Raw genomic sequence first — 21,228 nt, 5'->3', positions numbered from 1 at the left:
TGGGAAGCCGTGCGCGTCCCCCGGCGGCGGCAGCAGCGGGAGGCGAGGGGCGCCGCCGAGGAGCCGAGCCCGCCGAGCCGGGCGCTCTATTTCAGCGGGCGAGGCGAGCAGCTGCGCCTCCGGGCCGACCTCGAGCTGCCCCGGGACGCGTTCACGCTGCAAGTGTGGCTGCGAGCGGAAGGGGGCCAGAGGTCTCCGGCAGTGATCACAGGTAGGCGAGGGCGCCCCGGCGGGCGCTGCACCGTCCCTGCGGCCCCAAAAGCGCGCGGGTGTCTGGGCGCTGGTGGCAGGCGGGTCGGGGGCTTGCGGGCGTGTCTGTGCGGGAGCTGCCCCGCGAGCGTTGCAGAGACGTTCGGGCGAGCTGAGAGCCTCACTTTGCCCCATCAGTGGAATGGGCACACTCGGAAGGCGTCGCTGCCCGATCCCTGGGAGGAACCTGGGGAGTCCTCCTGGCGGCCCCGCGGACCCTCGGCCCGTGAGGGCTGGTTCCCGGAGAGCCTAGGGCACATAACACGTGCTCCGAATGGTCAGATGCACTCTCTCCGTTTGGGATGAAAGGGAGGATGACCCAATTGAGATGCTTGTGAAAGGAGACTTGGGGACCGTTGATTTCTTTGACGTTTCAATAGGGGTAACTGCCCTACATTAGGCCCCATTCCCCCAAAAGCTGGCAAGGGCAAGGTTGTTGTAATCGCCAGGACTTAGAAGTCCTCGAAGTGCCCCAAAGTTGCTCACTGATTGAAGCCTGCCTCTGGGACTCACCGTCACCCCCTCCCGCCATCCTATGTCCTAGCTTTTAAAGCCCATTGCCTGTCACTCGGGACTGGGACGAGACCTTCCTAATGCACACCCGCCAGCGTTCCCCAGACGCGGCTGCGAAACGGGGCGCTTTTCTCATTTGGAACTTTATGAGCCCGTAATGAATTTGAGTTCTCCCTCCTCAATCTCCCTCTCTCTCCCCTTCGCTGTTCCACAGCAAAGCCTATAGTGAAACCGGACACTTTGCGAGGATTACAAACCTTAGAAATGCTCCAGCATCCATTTTTCCCCCTCTAAATGAATCTGTGGAAATGCCTTTAATAAAACTGGGGAGCGGAGGTGGGGGCGGCGCTGGAAGAGAGAAGGAAAGTTTTGCCTTTTCTGTCTGGGAGATTCCCTTTCTGCACAAACAATCTTGCCATGTCCTGGGACGTCGTGAAGTGAGAGTAGGGGTTCCCCCTTCACTGCAGCCAGGAAACGTGTGAAGGCGTTTTGCGATCCCACCCCCTCACACACACACTTTCTTAGAAGGGAAAGCTCTGAGCTCTTCGGGCAATTCTGCTTCTTCCTGTCTTTCCATGGCTTGGACTTTCACAGATGCAGCACTGACTATCCAATTGACATGAAGACCCCTTTAGGAGATACACACTCTGCTGCTATCCCAAGAATACGTCTCCCAAAGCCCCCGCTTTTCAGCTATCAAAGGAGAGCGATACAGTGATTCCCCCCAACAACCCACAACTGACGTCATCGCCTGCTATTTTTCCTTTTTTTTTTTTTTCCCGGGAAGAAGAAGGAAACTGAACTCATTCACTTTTAACTCGCAAGCCCTATTTACCCAGAGGAGGGTCTAATTTGGAACAGAGGAGATGTTATCCTTAATAATAATGACGATGGTGCTAATTTAGGGCTGTAGTATGTTGAGTTCTCTTTCCAAACATGTGAAAAAGCCAAGAGACTGCTGCTTGGAGGTGATTCTTTTTTAATCTGTAGGTCTGGTTTTTCCTAGTCTTTACCTGTCGTACCAGTGATTTGGAAGGCATTCCCTGGAGAGAGGAGAGCACAGGGTTATGCAGGCATCATCAGTGAAAGGGTAGTGAATGCATTTTAGCTATGTAAGTGTGTCTACATAAATACATGTATATACATATATACACATATATATAAAACACCTGGGATTCCACAGGAGACTGCTTTATAAATGTCTATAATTCAGACAGGCAACCTCTCTTCACACACATTCTCTTGAGCACTCATTCACTCTCTCACACAAAGATTGTTGCAGTAAAATACTTTAATTGGATGGGGGACGTTAGGTTATTATTGCTTGTATAAAATGCCTGGTCCATTTTATGTGTGGAAATAACATTCCTCTCAAAACGAAAAAAAAAAAAAAAAAAGCACTGCTGTCGTGTAGCACCAGAAAGCCAGGAGCTTTTCTCCTGAGGATTCTGGTGGATTTCTTTTCCCTCCCCTAGTTGAGTTGGAGCCAGATTTGGCGGTGTGTAAACACCTGGCTCTGAGCCAGAAAAGACTCATTCTGTATATCCTCCACATGGTACAGGCTGTTGGACTAAAAAGAACCTGCTTCTCCTTGAATTAAAAAGCAAACAAACAGAGGTTCTTTGCAGAAGTACTTTTTCAGCTCCCTCCTTCATGTAAGTTTGGGCTGGGAGAGCCAGGATCGAGGTGGGCAGCAAGGATCCGGTGCTAAGGCTCACCCTCTCGCTGCGACCTCAGGTGCCCAGTTTGCTGCCTGACCTCTGCTGGCTTTCTCTGGCTGGGCGTTGCCACTTTCCTAGGAATCCCTGGTCACCTATCTTGAGAGAGCAGTCATCGCTCAGCAGGGACCGCGCTGCTATTTCAGGCAGAGAGTTGCTGTCTTGCTGTCAGGCCAGGCTGCCTTACATCACTCTTTGCTGCAGGATTCAATTGGGTTTCGTAAAGGTCTAATTTTACGGTGCTGTTAACCGGGTCTGTCGTCTGGCAGAGGCAGGCCTTGCCTCTCCTGGTAGGCGGGCTATGCTCCCAGATCCGCCCGGGATGCTATTTCTGCCCCGGTTCAAACTTCACTGACACCAGTTCAGACAGGCGCTCGGAGAGACGGGGGAAGGAGCGAAGGAGCAGTTTGCTTCTGAAGCTTAGAAAACATGCCTTTTATTTTTCTGAAAGGAAAGGAGAAGAATATATATATTAATACATAAAAAAAAGGAAAGGCTTATGCAGGCAAAAACAAAGCCAAAGTTAGAAAGTGCCTGTGTGCAGGATTCTCTGGAGGGTCCACCCGTGGATGGTCTTCAGGACTGAAGAATCCTTTAAGGCTACTGTGAGAAGGGTCCTCAGAGGTTACCCAAGCCAGTTTCCCTTTTGGCCGAATGGGGAGAGAGACACACAGAGAGGGGAGGGGCATGTGCTAGATGACACAGCTCCTCAGAGGCAGGAACTAGGATTTAATCCCTGGCATCTGACTTCCAGGCCTTGCCCCCCTGCACCGCTGAGAGAATGTGTCTCATAAACACCATCACCTCTCACCCCACACGGACCCACCACCCACACACAGCCTTCAGCCTTCATGCATAGCAATTTGGGTTCCTTTTCAAGTCAGGGGATGGGGGGTTGTTTCTGACACATCCCTTTGCTTTTGTACCACACCAGGCAGGAGGAACCAGACCCCTGTTCCTCATCCCCCAACTGCCCTCCCCAATACCCCTCCAGTTCGAAAGAAAAGGAAAACAAAAGATTCAATTTGCTCCATCGAGCAGAGGCCTTGAGCAGCAGTTAATCTTGTTAAAGTTTCTCCTGACCTGTTAGATAAGTGAAATGTGGACCCCACAAGTACTGCCCTCCTCCCACCCCTGTCCCACTCCCCTTCCCTTAGTGATTCAGAATTCCTGCTCAGGAAGAGAAAAGGATTTACCTGAATCCCACCCAGCACCTCTGCTGGCTGGCCTTTTTTCTTTTGTTCTAATGGTTGGACTGGATTAAGTGTGCTGGTTACTCCCAGGAATCTTTTTTCCTTCCCTTCTGCAGCCCCCAATTCCTAGTATCCACCCAACCTTCATAAAAGAGTGCCTACATTTTCTCCACTTCAGCATTGCTGTAACAATGAAGGCTGGGTTTAAGTACATGGCTAGGAGTCCATATATTAACAAGGCTTTCTCCCAATATCTGTAGTCCTACCTGGGATCTAGAATATTGTAATAGTTAGAACTCAGTTTTAGTAGCCAGCTTACGTAAGTGGAATCTCTGCCCCTAGCTAACCGTGTGACCTTGGGCAAGCAAGCTAGTTGACTTCTCTGGACGTCATTCACCTTCCTCATGTACAGAGTGATGATGGCACAAGTACTCATCTCATAGAGTGGTGTAAATGCTAAGAGAACTTGGATGTGGAAGGTACTTAAAACTGGACTTGGTATGTAATAAGTGCTCAACAAACTTCATTCTTATTAGACATGATTTTCCAAAGATCTCAGTCTTGGCTTTCTGGACTGGGGAACACTTGAAGATATGAAGAAATTCAACTCTACCTGGGTGCTCCCTTCCCTTGTGCCTGCATGTTTTGCCCTCACAACTACCCTGAGAAGTGTGTATCATTGCCTGTACTTCACAAAAGAGGAATCTGAGTTTCAGAGAGTTGAAATGACTTGGTCTAAAGTCCCACACGTTCTCAGTGGACAGAGCCTAGATGTGAACCCAAGTCCTTGTTTCGTCTTTCAGCAGTCTTTCTGGAGAGAGAAGAAATGATTCACATGCTCTTCCTTAATCTTTCTGTGGAACATTTCCATTCCTTTCTGCATCTCTGTATGTTGACCATATACCTACAGACTGAAGAGGATGAGAAATGGGTATAAATCTCAACTGAAGCCCTGGATGAGACCTAGCAGGTCTGTTTTTCTTTTCACATCAAGTTTTTGGACAGACAGGCTGGAATTTCTCTTACATGCTGTGTGATTTGAGTCAAGTCACTTCATCCATCTATCCCTTGGTTTACTTATCTATAAAATGGGCATAATGACATCAGGATATTTCAATGAAATATGCATGCAAAAAGTACCCAGAGCAGTGTCAACTTGTATTAGGGACTCGGTCAACGGTAGCCAGATCTAGGAAGTAGCTGCATCTCTTTTTCCAGTTTCCGGCTTTGGCTTTCAAAAAGTGGGGACTGTTTGTAGGGCTTCCCTTCTTGAGTTGCTGGGGAGTCTCTCCAGAGTAAATAATGTATCTTGGGGAATAATTAGATTCCTTCAAATACCTTTCTTTCACTTTGATCTTCTCCTCTTTGACATACTAGGATGACCCCTCGGTAATAAGAGCCAAAGGAGGCCCAGAACCACTGGAGCCTGTTAACAGGAAAACGAGTTAGCATTCAGAGAGAGCAAGCACCTCCAAAAAAGGAAGCCATACAGATCTACTGTTGACCTCTTGCTCCTTCCCCAGGTGCTCCCCAAACTCTCACCTTCCCTTGAGCTGCCACTCAGTGAACAACTAGAAGTGATAAAGGCTGTGAAACCTGGGAAAGCACCTCCCATTATTCCCTGCACAGAGGAAGGCAAAATTGAGGTCCGTAGATACGGAACTCGGGAGTATGGGTTGTGTATGGCCAGCCTGGACATGAACTCGGTGATCATCTGGGTCAAACAGCTCACTGTGCAACAGGAAAGTTGAGGACCAGGGCCACACAAAATTAAACTGTATTCACAGGTGGTCCCCTCTAAATAGTCTGAGAGATCATTTGGTCCAGCACTTCCCATTCCTGGCTGCACCTGGAATAACCAGCTTCTAAAACATCCTTTGCCCAGGCTGCACCCCAAGGATTCTGATGTTGTGGGTCTGGGGTTGGCCTGGGAACGGGTTGGCCCAAAACCTTCTCAAGTAATGTTGAAGGACCACTAGTGAAAGTAATTACCAATGTAGTCTAACATCCCCTTGTTCCACAGAGGCACAATGGGGAAGTGATGTTCTCTGCTTACTGAGCTGGGTAGTAGCTAAGCCTTTAGGAAAGTTCCGGTGCCCCAACTCTGAAGGACTCCTCTTCCATCCTGAATTCCTCTGTTCACTGCAAACCCCTGGGTGCCACAGGTCCTGACATTTCATTTTTTTCCAGTGCCATTCCTGTGTGGGACCATGGTGGTCCCCATCTTTACAGGATGCACCTGATGTCAAATGAATCTCTTGGAGTTTTGGAGACAGAAGCCTCTTTGAACAGGAAGAAGGATTATAAGAAAGGGAAGCCCAGCTCTGAGGCATTCACCATTCACTTTGCCCTGGGCTAGTTCTTTAGAAAGATGTGTGTTCCTATTACTTCAAAACCCCTCACCTTGAGATGACTGTAAAACCAGCACTGGCTGCAGGTGTCTCCAATAAGGAAAAGAGAAAATCTCCACGTACCAGAGGTAGGAGGACTCCCTCTATGGGCAGCTTGTATCTTATCTACCTATGGCCGAGGGCTCAGGAATCCAGTAGGCATCTATTTCTCTCCTCACCAGCTGCCCCTTCTCTGGAACTTAGTTCCCTTTCCCTAAGGTTCTCCTAACTTTCTTCGTACGGCAGTAAGAGCTCTGCTTCTTGCCTTGATGCAGTTACTGGAAATGCTCAACTGTGATTCTGACGCCAACAGCTGAGAACTGACTTGTAAGTTCCTTAGCTTTTTTGAAGATCTGTAAGTGGGAATTAGGAGGTCAGAGTTCAGGTCCTGGTTTGGCTTCCTCTGAGCTGTGTGACCTGTGGTCTCTGACTTAACCACTGGGGCCTCGGGGGAGAGGGTTTGGGGGATGGTTACTCTCAATGTCCCCATCTCATGGGCTGTCATGGGAACCAGGTGAGACAATGGCAGGCGAAGCTGTTGGCTGAGGTCAGACCACAGTGCACAGGTCAGCATGGTTAGGAGGAGCTAGAAGGTGAGAGATGCGAAAGATTAGTGCAATCAAGGTCATTCCTGGAAAGGTGCTTTTATTGTCATCATTCACACTGTAGATGATAAACAGTTATGGAGTTAGCAAACCTTTTCATGCCTGTGACCTCACTGGAGTTCTTTGATGTTGGGACTTTGTAAGTCTGCCAAATCCTGCCACTTACTGCTTTATGACCTTGACCATTTACTGCTTCTCTCTGGACCTCAGTGTTCTCAGGATGCAAAAAGAGGGTCAGGGGTAAAATAGGGACTTTCAAACTGTGCCCCCCAGTCGTAGGGCGCCTCTGGGACGAGGGTGAAGGGCAGGACTCTGTCTCTCTCCTTCCCTTCACCTTATCCCACTTAAATTGTATGATTCTACAAGCTTCTGTTTAAAGGAATATGTTCCTCCATTACAAAGAGTTTAAATGGACGTGGACTGACACTGAGGACTTATTGTTAATCTTGATCGGTGTGACATGATATTGTTCTGATGTTTTTTTTAAAGATCCTAATTTGTTAGAAATGCATAGTGAAGTACTTGTGGGTAAAATTATATTTTGTCTATTTTGTTTGTTTATTTGTTTAAAAAGCTCCAGAAAAAAAAAAAAAAAAAAAAAAGGTTTTCTGGGGGGTAGTTGTACGTGAGAGATTAGCAGACTGCTAACAATTGTCGAAACCACGTGATTAAACCTTGGAGCTTTAATACATTTTTGTTCATGCTTTGGTGTGCCATTGAAGATTTCCATAATACAAAGTTAAAAATACTAAAAGTGTTTGAGAGCCACAGGAGGAAGTGAAGTCTCAGTTCCCTGCATGTTCTGTGACCTGAAAGGTTTGCAAATACGGAGACCACCACTTAGAGAGGGTTAGAGACTCTCCCAAGGTCGCACAAAGATTAACTGAAGGTGGTGATGCAGCCCAGGCTTCAGATCTGAGGAGCTCCCCATCCGCTCCTCTCTGTACAGTTGCAAACTCAAGTGAAAATGATTATCCAGGGAGAACTTGAGGGGAATAAAAGTGAAGAGGGGAGCCTTAGGAGGAGCATGGAGAAGGGGCAAGTGGAGACTTGCTCTGCAATAAGAAGCTTTTGAGTGAGAAAATTATTTGCTGTATGGGACTGCCCTACATATTGTGAAATGGCTCTGTTCATGAGAATTTCATGGGATCTGCTAGTGATTATGACAGGCCCAAAAGTATTGTGACAATACACACACACATACTCATATACTCACAGGTCCACATACCCTTAGTTCCCATTTTTCTGATTCCTTATTTCTCTCCATCCCTAACTACCTGGAGAGCAATTCTAGAGCATTCTAGAGCCCTGGGGCAGTGACCTGCGGGAGCACATGTTTACTGAGGAACTATTTTGCAATGGTTGATCACTGGACTCAGGAATCAAACTGCCTGGTCAAATCCTGACTATTGCACCTGCTAGTTGCATGACCTTGGGCAAGTTACTTAGTATCTCCAAGCTTCACTTTTCCCCTCTGTAAAGTGCAGATAATACTAGCTGTTACTTTGTAGGGTTGTTTTGAAGATTAACTGGGCCTCCATGTGGAAAATGCTTAGTAATGGAATCTAGACCATGCGGTAACCAGCAAATGTTAACTCATATCAGTATTATGTGTGCCAGCCATTGCCACGTGTTATTTCTAATACTCTCAATAACTCTAGGAGTTAGACATACTTATCTCTTTTGGCAAAGCCAGGAATTACCTTTTCCTCCCTTACAACTCAGGAAAGAGTTATTGCTGTCATCTTAACATTTAAAAAATTAAAAATTTAAAAAACTAAAATGAAAGGCAAATAAGATAAACACATTATTGTGTCATTTAAAAAAAAAAAAAAAAAAACAGTGCATGCTCATTGTAAAAAAATCTCAGAAATGCAAACAAAAAACAAGAGACCAGGTAAAATTTGTCTATTTCTGCCCAAGCATGCAACAAGTATCTTTTGAGTTTCTCCTCTGTGCTGGGTACAGTTTTAGGCCTTGAGGACAGAGTAGTCAACAAAAGAGAGAAACATCTCTGCCCTCAGGGAGTTTATATTCTAGGCAGTGGGTGTTGGGGAGAAGGTGGAGACAGACTATAAATGAATAAGCATATATATCTCATAATGTCAGGTGAATGTATAAAGAAAGAGTTGAGAAGGAAGTCTAGGAATGCTGTGTGGGAGTGCGGATGCCAGAGGAGTGAGGAGTAAGATTTGAAAAGAGTGGTTAAGGGAAGCCATACTGAGAGTAGCATTGGAGAAGAGACCTATGAGCAGGCCTGAGGATTTCTGGAGAAGGCCACGGTGTATCGCAAAAGGAGGAGCAATGTGCTTTGAGCTAGGAGATGTCAGTTCTAGACACTAGCTTGCTGTGTGACTTTAGGCAAGTCACTTTCCCTCTCAGAATCAATTTTCACATCTGAACATTGTGGTAGCGTAGGGATTATCTTCACTAAGGACACTTCTACAGACACTTCCTAGGATTCTATAATCCTCATCAAGGCTGTCCTCAGACAAAACTGTGAAGTTGGCAATAGTTCCAGTTTTCTTCCTTTTCTGGTTTACTTTCCTCCACTAGGTGGTGCCTGTGCCTGTCACCCTTAGGGGCCAATTGCGGACACATTTTCGGCTTCCACACCTCAGCAACACTGGGGAAAAAGAAGATGGTACACCTTCTTGCTAAGTACCATTGACTGGTAACAACTTGGAATGTTACCGCTCCATTGGTGGATACTCTTTTATGACTGCCCAGAAAGCTTTGTGTCACAAAGCAGTGTACCAGTGGTAGAATTTCTAAGACTGACTGAAGACATTATTTGGGGAATATTGGTACTTCCTGATAGCTGGAAGCTGTACTATTAATAATATAACTAATTATAGCCCCCACAAATATCCAGAAAACTCGCTGAGCAACTCCCAGTCATCACTTACTGGGTGAATGCTAGCATATTCATATTTTGTAATTTCTTAGGATATAAAGGCCATTCCAGACAAATTCCTGGACCTTTTAGTATTGCTTATCATTTTAATCAGATAACTCAGTGAATTAAAATACCAGAACTCTGGAGTCTGTCATCATTTTCCAGACTGTTTTCCTTCAGAGGATCCCTGGAACTGTCATCCCTGAAGTATATCCTGCTTCCTCTCAACTCCCTCCTTCTTCTCTCTCTTCCTACTTCTCATACCCAGCTTATTTGATTTGACCACTTGGATTTTTCTCCAAACAAGATAAAGAAAATATGTTTGGTTTTCAGTGTTATTTGCCACAAACCGAGGGTCCACAGAACCTGGAAGAATAGAAGAGGTTCCCCTCTTCTACTTTAGATTGTAGAGAACCCTGGTCAGGTCTCAGATTCCAACCCACTTGGAGGAAACTAAGACATAAAAGCTGGGCAGTAACAACTTGGGATATCAAAGTATATGAGTAGGGGCAGCGTACCAATAGTTGCAGAGCCCTGGTATAGCCTTGTGCATTTAGGAAGCTGGTGGTCCAACCTGTACCTTTTATCCTTGTAATCAAGAAGTCATTCCTATGTCTGTCCCATATCCATTCCTGTTGCTCTGTGAACATGAAAGGTGGCTCAGCAGAATATGGCCAAATGCATTTGTATGGAGGGGGTTATTTTCCCCAGTGTGACTGCAGATCTTTCAGCTCAGAGGCTGATGAAAGAAGAGAGAAAGCTGTGTTAATAGGCCACTCTTAAGATGCAAGGCACCCAGGCAGAAAACATAAAACATTGGTAAATGTGATACTCAGTTTTGTGAAGTAAACTCCATTTAAGTCCAAAGAAACAAGGTGTGTCAAAGTCCAAAGGACTTACCCAAGCCATTTATTTCATAGATAAGGGACTGAGGGTTGATGAGGAAAGTGGCTTGTCCAAGTCAGTGACCAAGCTAGGTAAGGCTGAGTACCATTGACTGATAACAATTTAAAATGTTACTCTTTCATTGGTAGATACTATTACATGACTGCCCAAAAGCTTTGTGTCACAAAGCAGACAACTTAGAATGTTACTTCTACATTGGTAGATCCTCCACTGGTAGATACTTTAAAGTCTTAAGCCAGATCTGGGTCCACTTGTTTCCTGACTTTACACCCTTTCCCATAGATTAATTACCCATCTGTTTACTAATGGTCATTATTTGTACAGACTCCACTGGGCTCCAGACTGACAGATTCACCTGTCTACTGGAAATGTTAGCATGTCCTACAAACTCAACACTTCCGAAACAATCATCTTTCCTCCAAAATTCCTTGCGTCCTCATCTTCGTTGGTGTCACCCACTCTAGATTACATCATCTACCATGTTCAGTCAGTCTTCAATTCCTGACTCTCCTGCTTCCTTAAAATGTTTATAGCCAACCTCTCTTCTCTGTACCTTAAATCCTCTTTATTTCTTGCTGTGACTACTTCCCTAGTATTACAATTTCTCTGAAATTCAATCCCTGCATCCCCTTCAACCTGCTTACCAACATCCAACAGTCAGATCTTTCCAGAATGCAAACCTGACTCTGTCACCTCTAGCTAAAAGCTTTTCAATAAAATCTGAATTATTTGAAGTTCCCCCAAATGCACCTGGCTCTTTAATTATCACTTTTTTTACTTGGCTTATCTTCTATTTCCAGTGCACCATTTTGCAGAATGCTTATGCCTTTACAGGATTTTGCCAGAGTTTTCTGTCTTCAGAGAAGCCTTTCATAACTTCTCCCAAAGTGTAACTTGTTCCCTACCTTATTCATCTGTTCCCACTATGTTTTCTGCACACTTTAATCAAAACACCTGGAATTACAATATTTAATTGTGTACATATTTGAGATCTCATCCATCTCAAGTGCTCTATTGCCTAGCTCAGTATCTGACCTATAAAGGGGCAATATGTATTTTTGTTTAATAAATGGCTGACTGGATAAGAGAACCAGTTGAATATCTAATGATTCTGGGAGAAAGAGCTCAGGAACCTTAGGCATGTTGCATTACGTAACCAAAGCACATGACCTAGCATGTGCGTCACCGTCAGAAACATTACACAGTGGTTAATTCCATTTACCCCTGAGCAAAGAAGTCAGAAGGGAAAAGAAATCTGGCCTTCCAAAACAGTAGGGGGAGGGGAATGGTGTATTTAAGGGCCTCCTCAGCTCACATTGTGGCCTTTCTAATCCAAGCCACATTTTGGCCTTGGTCTCTCAGCCCTGTGCCTGTTTGCAAAGCGTTTGTTTTGTGTGTGCATGGCAGCACATAATCTTAAGCTTTGCTTGCCTCTCAGATTTCCCTCTCCCCCCCTTATCAGTGTCTTTCTGAGCCTCAAGTGTCCTGGCAGTCATATCTGTTGCTGAGTTTTCACCCATTTCCCTCCTTTCTGATAGTGGGGCTTTCTATCTGCTTTCCTTGATTTTCCTTGATCTTGTTAGACCTTGTGATGACCTCAGGATCTGGAATTCTCTATCCACTGTTTATATACCCCTAGGAGAGAAGACACATTCTCAGCAGTAATAACAGTAATGAAAGCAGCTAGCTTATAATAAGCACTTACTATGTGCTGGCACTATGCTGAATGCTACACTTTGAACACTCTGAAACTGGGTTATAAAGTTGTATGACTCCCTGAAGTATCCATGGCTAATGGGTGGTGAAACTGGAATTCTAATCCATACCAGTTTAATTTTATCTCTCTTCATCCTCAAGGCCTGACACTGCTTGGAACACCGCAATTACTCAGTAAATGTTCCATGAGAGAATGAATATATGAATGACTGAATGAATGAATGATGGTGCCCCCCAGTGGCTAATGCAAACATTTGAAGAATGTAGAATGAAAAGGTAAAGAAGGAAGAGAGGGAGGGATAGAGGAAGAAATAGAGGAAAAATCTGAATGAACATTATAAGATTTCAAAGAGATTGGCTAAGAAATCTCAGATATGCAAAGTATATTTTATTTGCAGGTGATTTTCAAACAGAAAGACAATTTACATCCATTAGAGCATTTCCCACCTTTAGTCCTTTAGGAGATATACAGTTGTCCCTCAGTATCCACCGGGGATTGGTTCCAGCACCAACCCCCTCAATGCCAAAATCTGAGGATGCTCAAGTCCCCAACGTAAAATGGCATAATATTTGTGAATAACCCACACACATCCTCCCATATACTTTGAATCATTTATTGATTATTTATAATATGTAATCCAATGTAAATGCTATATAAATAGTTGTTATGTGGTATTGTTTCATTTGCATTATTTTTATTAAGTATCATATTTTAATTTATTCTGGAATATTTTCAATCTGAATTTGGTTGAATCCACAGATGTAGAGGCTACAGATAAGGAGGACCAATCATACACTGATTTCAAAGATACTCTCTTTGCCAAAAATGTTTTTGGATTCCTCTTTTGAGAATCAGTGCCTGGAACATGTTTCCCCAGATATGCTCAATGGAGCCTCCTTGTCATCCTCTGATGAGGGCCCTGATGAGTTCTCAGGCAAATCTTGGAATTATGTGGGTGACCATGCTGAGTGAATATGGGCTTTTGAATAGAAGAGTGACTCTGGAATAACAAGGCTGATTTTGGGGAGACTATCATCAGAACTGATTAAGCCTTAATAGAGCCAGTATTAAGCTCTCAGGATGACCCTTTTACAGAACAGCCCCCCAAGAGGCTGATTAAATCTGCTAAAAACAAATACAATATCTTGACCTTCCCTTTCCTAAATTCTAAAGCTAGAGTAACAGAAACTACTTTTATCAAATCTGCTCAGTTTACAGATTGAAAAACTAAGATCCATGGATGTTTACTTGTTAAGATAAGCTAAGTGAGTAAGGTTAAGCAGCAAATTGGTAGCAAAATTGAAACTCAGATTTAGATCTGTTGACTTTCACATCAATGCTCTTTCCACTGGGTCACTTTATTTTCCCTTACAGTGTAGGGTGATAGTTATAATTATGGGTTTATATTAGTAAGATTATTAGAAAATATCATACAGCTATTGAATAACTTTTTTAAAGAACTTCTTATGTGCCAATCTGCTGTCCTAGATATTCTTTAAGGTTCAATGAGAAATGAAAGTTTATTAGGAAAGGTAAATATTCCTTCATTTCTTCCTTCTTTCTAACCATTCATCCTTCTATGTCATATATAGTTATTAAGCAATTTTTACATGTTATACATTGAGTTAGGAGATGAGAATTAAAAAGGAGAACAAGGCATAGTTCCATGCCTTGAGGAGCTCCCAGTCCTAGTAGTGGAAGCAGACTGGTAAACAGATACATGACATCATGGTAACTGCTATAACTAAGCAATTAATAGAGTTCTGGGGAAGCACAGAGCAGAAACACTATGTTATGAAACACCCATGTTTATCATGAGGTCTAAAAAGTGCTCTGAAATTTCAAAGGCATAAGTGATCTTTTCCACCTGGAAGGATTATGGACTTGTTCATGAAGCGAATGTGTATGTAGGTAGAGTGTGTGCTCTGCCTTGTGTGGGAGTATAGTCATGTATATAATTTTAAACATGTAGCCATAAATCAAATGAGAATAATCAACACTTCTGGATTCATGCCTCAGCTATAGATAGTTACTCAGAGTATCTTTTAGGACCACGGTGTTAGGAAATTATTGGACAATTCAATATCCATCACCATATGAATCAAGCCAATACAACTCCTTATCTTACCATCTCATAGCATTTATCACACTCTGTTGTGATTTCTTTGGTGTCTGTGCTGTTTCTCCCCAATTGTCTCTGAGTTCCTTGGAGCAGAGACTATTTTGGTCTTCATCTCTGCATTATTCCTATTATTTCTCAGAATACTAGTTGTGTTGGTAAGTGCTGGGTAAACACTGTTAAATGAACGAACAGATTAGAGATGGCTCCAAATGAGAAATAAGATAAGGTGAATTGAATGTGAGTGCTGTGAAGAAAAGGTGCTTTGAGAATTAATAGCATAGGCCTTAGAAAGACCAAACAGTGAAGGCAGACACATCGTGAGTGGCATTGACTGTGAGATATGGCCGTGGTCTCTCTGAGCTAACCAGTTACCTGTTGAAATATATATGCTTATCATCTTTCCCTGTCTCTCTGCCTCTTTCTTTCCAGTGAACCAGTATACCATCTATGCTAGCTTTAAGTCACTTCCCTGTGGCTGTCCTTCAGCCTCTCCAAACGCGTTCTTTTTTTTTTTTTTTTTTTTTTTTTTTTTTGAGATGGAGTCTCACTCTGTCACTCAGGCTGTCGTGCAGTGGCACCATCTTAGCTCACTGCAACCTCCACCTCACGAGGTCAAGCAATTCTCCTGCCTTAGCCTCCCGAGTAGCTGAGATTACAGGCGCCTGCCCCCACACCCAGCTAATTTTTGTATTTTTAGTAAAGACGGGGTTTCATCATGTTGGCCAGGCTGGTCTCAAACTCCTGACCTCAAGTGATCCGCCCCCCTTGGCCTCCCAAAGTGCTGGGATTACAGGTGTGAGCCACTGCACCTGACCTATCCAAACTATTCTTAGAGAGAGCTGCTAAGAGCTAGGTGGAATTGTAAGGGATATGTCCGTGCTCCTCCTGCAGTCTTCACCTAGACTATAAGAGGAGGAGGATGGCACACTCGATTTTTTTTTTTTTTATCTAGTGTGCCAAGAAGTTATCAGAGAGCTTCAAACAATGGAGTTACTGGATCTGGTTTATGGTTTCCAAAGATCACTCTGACTACTATGTGGAGAATGGATTGTGTGAGGCCAAGAGTGGAGTCTCAGTTACAGCAGCATCATGATGTGGATTGATTGCTGATGTTATGACTTAGTATTTTGGTTAATATAATTATAATTTATTTCCTTATTAATATGAATACCAACTGAAATACCAGAAAAGCACTCCTATTTTAGATCAACAGAGGATAGGGGAGTTTTTGCACTTGGGTTCAGAAGTACTTGATTTGTAAACCCCAAGACATTTTCTGTAAAAATTTGAGGTTGTGCACATTTTTCTGGAGTCAAAGTTCTTTTAAGTTTCTTAAAGGGATCTATGTCCCCCAAATGGTGGCTTACATGCTGAAAAACAGGGGGCATACCAGGTCATTTCCTGAAGCTTGTTCCCAGCTCTAAAATATGAACGCTGTAGGGGATCTGTGAAAATGAGAATGTTGATGTTGAGTTGTCATATCAGACTGAGCAATTGCACTTTCCTTCATCTGTACCCTTGTTGGAGTAAATAGAATTTGGACCTTTTTTTCCTCTGAGGAAGAATTAGTTTATTTCTTAGAAATATAATCTACAACTTTGTTTATTCAAGCTCTGCTTTCTGAGTTTCTCTGAGTTTTTAAATCGGCAAGTTCACTTCAAATGTGGCCTGAAGTGGTCCTGCCCATAAGCATTCACTGTGGACTTTGACCATGAATCCACAAATCCAGCCATCTATCCACCCTTCCGTCAATCTACTCTTCCATCCATTACCCATCTATTAACTCTCCTTCCCTCCCTTTCTTCCTTCCTCCCTATCCCCTTACCTCCCCCCACTCCCTCCGTCCCTCCCTCTCTCCCTTCTTTCCTTCCATCCACCCTTCCATCAATCCATCCCTTTTCATCCCCATTCATTCCCTAAGCCATCCACCCTTCTTTACTTTCTTCTTTTCTGCTATCCATCCGTCTACCCATCCATCCATTCATCTGTCCATCCATCCTTCCATTCTTTGATACATGTAATCTTCCATTTACCAGGCTTTGTGCTAGGACTGGAGGAAGAGTTAGGAGATTCCAATTCTTGTTTTTATGCCGCTATGAGTTCTTTAAAAAAAAAAAATTCCCTGAGACATCTTCACTGAACCTTGTGCTTCCACAGAGTAGAGTGTGAAAACCACTCATTGAAAACTAATTTGAAAAAGTTAGTGTTCTTCCTGCATAGTTCTATCATTATAAATATTCCTGGTAGTGCTCTGAGTCTGGATCTAGATTACCAGAGGCTCTTGTATCAACAGTAGTATTTTAGATCAATAACAGTTTCTACCCTTAGGTTAGCAGGTGCTGGAAAACCAATAGAAAGTTTGAAATGCAGCCCTCTCTTTGAGAAAGGGCAGGCTGAGGCGAGACCAGAGAAAGGAGCTGCCAGTCACTTAGCTTCTGGGACTCTCTTTTCCCATAGCCTCCCAAAGCCCTTGTTTAGTGATGCTGAGCCTTCACGTTCTGTGTATGCCTCTGGATGTACGATGTAGCAGAACACCCTTGTGGCATGAGGTTGTTTCAGTTTCCGAAGCATTTTCGACATGTACCTATCATATTCCCACTTGCCTTGTAAAACAAGCATTTTCATTTAACACAGTGAGGTCTTTGTATTCTCAACAACAAACACATGGTCTAAGGCTCTAGGACACAACCTGCCTTTTTCTCCAACCCCCACTTTCATCCCCCCCCCCACCGCCCGACTCTGTCCACCCTTACAAAGCCCAGTGTTAGCAGAAATATCTGTTTACAAACAAGGGTTCCAAAAGAACAGTATCAGTAGCTCAAACAAGCCTCTGAAACATGCCCCTGATTCTATACTTGGGATCCCTGTGAACAATGTGTATCACTGGCAGCAGCTTTCACAGAAGGCTTCCTGCCTTTCCATCTTTCCGTCTGTCCTCATGTCTGACTTTCTCTATCTTGTTCTCCTTATTCATTGAAACCATGGGGAGCCTGAACTGGAGAGGCAGTCAGATGCTGGCCTGGGCATTGTGGATATGTAGGAGACAAAGCCCAGACAGGGAATTGCTTGCAGACAGCAAGACAAACCCAAACACATCCGCCTGCAGTGTCATCTGAAGCAGAAGCTGATTGAAGAAGGATTATTAATTGGGTGGATATAATAGTCACATGATAATCATGCAGCTTTAAGCCTTTTTCTAAGGAATCATCAACTGAGGAGCCAGTATTGCTGCTCTCTTGAACTTGAGTCTACTGTAGCTCCCTATTACCTATGCATAACAGCTAATATATTTAATGCATAGTATGTGTCGGGCACTGTTCATAAAATTTTGCATACATTAACTCTTTAATCCTCACCATGACCCTCTGAGGTGGTTACTATTATTACTGCAATTTTCCGGATGAAAGATGAGGAATGTTAAGTGAATTTCCCAAGGTCCACACAAGTCAGTGGTGGAAGCAATCTTCAGAGGGCATATTCTAACTCCTCCACCATAAACCTGTCTAGATTGGGTCTAAATTCTGCAGCCTCACATTCACCTTCCTCCCTAAGCATTGTTTACTACCATAACTTTCCCTCGTTGCTTCCACCAGGATTCTCAACCTCAGCACTATTAACATTTTGGAATGCATAATTCCTTGTTGTGGAGTTTGACAGCATCCCTGGCCTCTAGGTACTAGACACAGTAGCCACACCCTCCTCCCCAGTTGTGACCATCAAAAATGTCTGTAGACATTGCCAAATGTTCCCTGTGGGCAAAATCTACTGGTTGAGAACCACTGACTTACATGGATTCTTCTGATTAAACGGAATCACCTGATACTCCTAAAACACATATTTCTCTCTCTACGCTTTTTCACATTTGTTTTCCCCCTTGACCTTACCGTGTTCTTGGCCTCCTCCTCATCAATCTTCTCTGTTTCAGAGTCTTTCAGTTCCTGAGCATCTTTTACAGCCAGAGGAAATACTAACCTGTCTGGTTTCTGATCTGCTTGTTTTTATGCCTTTTTTTAATTTAAAAAATGGTCACCACTTCCAAACTTTTGATTTAAAGTCCCTTAAAGATCCCTGGAGCCTTGAGTTTAAAATTTAGTTTGTACCATGAATTCCACAATATTTTACAGTCTACCATGTATCAGATCTCAAGCTAATCAATGAGGATATGAAGTCAAAGGAGATAAAATCCCTTTCTTTCGAGGAGTTTATGAGATAGACTCTTAGGGAAATCAAGGGATCTGAAGACCAACTCTCCATCCTCCTTCAGTTGAATAGATGGGGAAACCAAGAGACAGAAGGTAGATGGCATTTGCTCAAGGTCAGCTAGAGACCAGGATCAAGGCTGAACTAATCATTCTCTACCTAGTGGAACAAAATTTAAATTATGAAGCCCCAAAGAGCATCTAAAAACTATTTATCCATTTAGAGCCTTAAAGGGTTTTTTTGAGTTATTTATAATTTGTGATTTTCTAACAGATGTCAAAACAATAGAAATTTGGTAGTGTATCAGACCTCTCTCTTTGAAAATGTGCTCACATTTCACCCTCTTCAGTAATGAATCTTAAGGCTAAATGACTCCAGATTGCCACATGAGCACTGGACAGGAGTCCTGAGACTTGAGTCCTGGCTCTGTTAGCTCAGTGACTGTCAAAAGGGACACCATATAATCCCCAGCTAATGAGCCCCACCCACCCCTGTGGACTGCGCAAAAAACACCAAAGATTCATTCTTTTCTATGGAAGAAACTTTAGATCTTTTGGCATGTCATTCACAACCCTTTGTGAGCTAGCCCCAGACAGCCATTGTACTTTATTTCCCTCAGTTACTCTGTGCACCCTCAATCCTACCAAAAGCAGATGTCTTTCTCATCTCGAGAGCTACCTTTAGGTGGACTCCACAGCTCTTGCCATTGCTCATGCTTCACCTTGTGCCAGAAAGTCTTGGCCCAGCCTCTCCTTCCCCAAATCCTGTACCTCATGCAAGGTTCGGCTCTTTTGAGACTCATCCAGGAAAACTTCCCTGCACCTTCTTGTCAGAATCAAGCAGTCCTTCTGCTGAGCTCTGTTTGCTTGTACCTCTACTATAGAACTCGATTTATTTCTCTTTATTTATCATTAAAAGCAGCCCCTTGTCCTGGTGTAGTCAGCTTTCCCCTGACTAAGCAGAAATATTTAGAAGTTAAAATGTGAATTCTGGAATCTGATTGCTTGGGGTTAAACCCCGTCTTTGTCAGCTGGCCAACAGGTTACTCAGGCTTAGGCGAGTTATTTGGACTCTCTGAGTCTCAGTTTTCTCATCTGTAAAATCTGTAAAATGATGATAATAATAATATTTCCCTGTTTGCATTATTGTGAGAGTTACCTAAATTATCTAGGCAAAGAGTTTCGCACAACACCTGGCACGTAGTAATCACTCGGTAAGCATCAGCTGTCATCGCTCTCCCTGACTCGAAGGGTAATTCTGGAGGGCACCAGCCCTGCAAAGCAGAGATCTGCCTGTCTGGCCTTGTCCCTTTCTTATCTCCCTTTGCCATCTTTCTCCTGAAAGGCTCACCCTAGGCTGTGTGGGCCAAGATGAGGTGATGGCAGGCTCATCCGAGAGAGGAGCTTTTTCTCCAGAACTCAGCCCACACTGTGTGGGCTGTGTTTTTATACAACTTGCTGTAGGCCTGCATCAGGTATGAAATTTACATCATTTGACTTTCCCATGTGGGAATCTTCCCCATTCCTCTTGGCTGCTTAGATTGGGTACAGGTGCTCAGTGCCTCCTCCTCCCAATGCTCTTCGGCAGATGAGGAACCGAGGTCCAAAGATGAAAACAAGGCTGATGACTCATCTGGAGACACAGTTGGCACAGTGCCTGAGGTCTATGGTTGTTAAACTACAAAAATGGATTAATTCTTTCTTTTAGAATTAATGGATTTCTTTTAGATTAATTAACATATTTTAGAATCAGAAGAACAAATAATATAATAATAATACATCTATAATAAGGAATCCGGCCTCTCAATTACATTTATTTTTATAACAATGCAATCATAAATCATAATTATATATATTTAATTCATTTGCTTTTGGAAGAAGGAGCCTATGAAAGTCATGAAGTGACCATGGATGAAAAGAAATTTGCCCAAAATTAATAGTGGAAAATTAAAGCACAAGTTCATGTCTTATTACCCTCCATATAGAAATTTTTTTCTCTGCATTTTTAAGAAAACTGGTAGAATTTATTTTACCACAGTCATCTTCCTTCACAAAAAAGAAAATGGACACCCGAGAGAGAATGTGACTTGCCTAAGTTCTCGCCAACACACAGCTAAGCTGTGTTTTCCTAACTCCCTGTTACTCCTTCACTATTTATACATTCAAACCTAATGACCACTGATGCCAACCTCCCATTATATAGATGGAAAAATCGAGGGCCAGGAAGTTGAAGGAGCTTATATGATGTAACAAGGACCCCCACTCTTGCCTCTAAATCAGGGCGACCTCCAGTACTGAGAGGAGTATTTGAAAACGGGATACACAATTTTAGTTAGAAAGCAGGAATCACTTCAAGAGATCTATTATACAACATGGTGACTATAGTTACTATTGCACACTTGAAAATTGCTAAGAGAATAGATTTTAAGTGTTCTCACCACAAAAATTCTAATAAGCATGTAAGATAATGCATACTTAATTAACTTGGTCCAGCCATTCCATAATGTATGCATATTTCATAACATCATGTTGTATAGCATTAATATACATAATTTTTGTCAATTAAACATACAATAATACACATTTAAAAAAAGAAGAAAAGATTGTTTGAAACCTAAAAATCCACCCAAATTAGGTTTCCTCACAAACCTTGGGCACATAAATCTTTCATTTATTTATCCATTCAGCAAGCGTTTATTGAGGACTTATGTCCTAGC

At 43.2% G+C, this 21,228-nt stretch overlaps 1 protein-coding gene across 1 annotated transcript in view; it reads left to right on the top strand.

The window, feature by feature from the left end:
• Positions 1–158: 158 nt before the first annotated feature.
• Positions 159–21,228, top strand: part of PAPPA (pappalysin 1) — a 247,490-nt gene continuing 226,420 nt past the window's right edge. The window contains exon 1 of the mRNA XM_023223653.2: positions 159–211. The gene's annotated coding sequence lies outside the window, so the exon portion shown is untranslated. The remainder of the gene's footprint in view (positions 212–21,228) is intronic.

This window comes from Piliocolobus tephrosceles, chromosome 14, assembly GCF_002776525.5.
Source record: "Piliocolobus tephrosceles isolate RC106 chromosome 14, ASM277652v3, whole genome shotgun sequence".
Classification (NCBI taxonomy): domain Eukaryota; kingdom Metazoa; phylum Chordata; class Mammalia; order Primates; family Cercopithecidae; genus Piliocolobus; species Piliocolobus tephrosceles.
This window is presented reverse-complemented; position numbering and strand designations above follow the sequence as displayed.